This window comes from Lissotriton vulgaris, chromosome 7 (assembly GCF_964263255.1).
Source record: "Lissotriton vulgaris chromosome 7, aLisVul1.2, whole genome shotgun sequence".
NCBI classification, from domain to species: domain Eukaryota; kingdom Metazoa; phylum Chordata; class Amphibia; order Caudata; family Salamandridae; genus Lissotriton; species Lissotriton vulgaris.
The window spans coordinates 715,055,297-715,057,804 of record NC_141695.1 but is presented as its reverse complement, the minus strand read 5'-3'; the positions used below and the strand labels follow the sequence as shown (position 1 = coordinate 715,057,804).

The 2,508-nt window shown below is 40.1% G+C and overlaps 1 pseudogene; it reads left to right on the top strand.

The window, feature by feature from the left end:
* The first annotated feature begins 422 nt into the window (after nucleotides 1–422).
* LOC147702307 (uncharacterized) lies at nucleotides 423–2,118 on the top strand (annotated as a pseudogene).
* The last annotated feature ends 390 nt before the right edge of the window (nucleotides 2,119–2,508 follow it).

Sequence of the window (2,508 nt, the reverse complement as noted above, 5' to 3'; positions counted from 1 at the left end):
AAATCTTTTCCAACCCCTACCATTAATATTCCAATGAAACCTGGTAAGGTTCTTGTGGGCAACGGGCACATGCATCAACGTTTCAAATTGTGATTCCTTATTTGCGATTTTTAAGGAATCGCAAATAAGGAATCGCAATTTGGAATGCATGATTTTTTTCGCAATTTTTTAGCGATTCGGTAAAAATCGCAATTTTTACTGAATTGCATGATTTTTGCGAATTCTTATTTGCGAATTCGCATTTTGCGAATACGCAAATTGTGAAAATGCACACATGCTGAATCACAATGAGATAACAACCAGGAAGGCAGGAGAGTAACTGTACACAGTTGCTCCCAGGTTTGAATTGGAGGTTTGGCAGTTGGAAGTTTGAGCCTAGCCTGGAGGATCTGCAGCAGTGTGTGTCTGCAGCTTCTAGAGAAATGGCTACTGAAAATGCTGAAGCAGAAATCCAAGCCAGTAAAAGAAAAATTAAATTCAGTGACCAGGAGCTGGAAATACTTATTGAGGAGGTCACTGTGAGGCAGGACCAACTTTTTGGAAAACAATCTTTGAAGGTGCCTGAAGCAGTGAAAAGGAATCTCTGGCTTGCTATCCAAGCAAGGTGAATGCTGTGGGTGTTGCACATTGTGATATAAACAACTTACAGAAACGCTGGTATGACCTGCACAGTCGTGCCAAGGAAAGAATAGCAACCAGGATGAAGTCTGCCAAAAGGACTGGTGGAGGAACCCCCAGGGATAGGCCCAATACCCCCCTGGAAGACATGGTTGAAGGAACACTTTTAACTGAGGCTGTTGTAGGAGTAATTGACATCGATACCTCAGAGCCTGTTGGACCTTCTTTAGGTAAGATTATTTGACAATGTTTTTTAAAACGTGCAAAGTGAATGAAAGAGGCCTTACAATTATCTTGTTGCTGCTTATTTTTCAATGCTCTCATCTAGTAGTTATTGTACATTTACAAAACCTGTAAATGAACCATTTTAAGTCATGAAGCAGTGCATCATGGGAGTTGTAGTTTTTTTTAGTTTAATATGCAATTGATCAGCAATTTAAAAAAAAAATGAATGATAGCATGTTAGGAGACCAAAGTAGCCATGCAGCAAGTGATTTTTATTTGGAAATCTTTTTTGGAAAAATAATCAAGTAGTGCAAATTTGAAAGTAACACACTGTTTGCACTGTTTCAATCATAGATACACAACAAGAAATACTTGAAAATGAATTGACAGAGTTTAATACTCAAGATGGACAAGACACAGATGAGTCAAATGCTGCAAATTCATCAACCTTAATTTTGGGAAAAAAGACAGAGACACAGAGTGCGCCAACTGCAGCAGTGTGATAGTGATGAAACTCCAAATGTAAATGTCCCAGAACTGCAGACTGTTGAAACACCAGCAACCTCTAACCCAATGCAGAGCAGGCGTAATAGACTCCAACAGTTTTATAGGCGACGGTCACATGCGTCACAAAGAGGAAGAGCTGTAGAGGAGAGCAGCACCGGCAGTGTTGTTGAGGATAACATTCTTAAAGTTCAGCACCTACAAGGCAAAGATATTAGAGTCATGAAGGGAAAACTTGGTCACATAGACAAAGAGATTGGTGCAATGCACCAAATTTTTAAATACATGGCAAATGTAATTGAGAAAGGGCATAGAACAACATCAGATAAGCTTGACCGCATTGCAACATCTTTGGAAACACTGTGCACAGTAATACAGTCACAGCAAGGGGGAAGTGCAATGAGGCATCTTAGATCAATGACCTGCATGCAGGGTCACACCAGGGGAATGTCTCGGCTTTCAAGCACTACTGCTCAACTCTGCAAGCAGACAGTTGCCATGCAACTGGAAATGAAACAAATTTGTGGAGAGATTGCCAGGGGAATGGGGACACTCCATAATGTTGTAGAAAGAATACAAATAGATGCAGCACCTGCAAACCAGCCACAAATTGGGGGTATTGATGTTGGCAGAAATGTCAGTGGCATAATTGACCCATTGTTATCTGCGGCACGCCATAGCAACAGGAAAAAAGACATATCAAGCGACATGCCCATGGGCAATATGATAAGTACAGGCAAAGCATTAGGGGTGCGTGGACGTAAAAAATAATATGGTACCTTAGAAGTTACATTTTTGTCAAAAAGATGACCATTTGATTTAAAAAGCATTGCTTTCAGCTTTTAAGTAAAGGCGAAGAAACTTACTATTTGATCTAAAAGCATTAACATTTTTAGAGAAAACTGCATATACTTTAATTTCTGTGCAATAAACAGTTTACAGTCAAGTACCTGAATGTCTTGTGTGTTTCTTACCTTTGTTAAAAGTAATGTTGTGTTATCTCTGCCCTTCTCCTCCTACCCTCTGCTGCTTCCGGTCCATGTAATCCTGCATGGGGTTGTTGAGGCTGATTATCATTTTGAGGTAGTACATCTTCCAAATCCAGTTCTATGCCTCTTCTAGTGGCTAAGTTGTGCATGATGGTACATGCAGCAACTATTT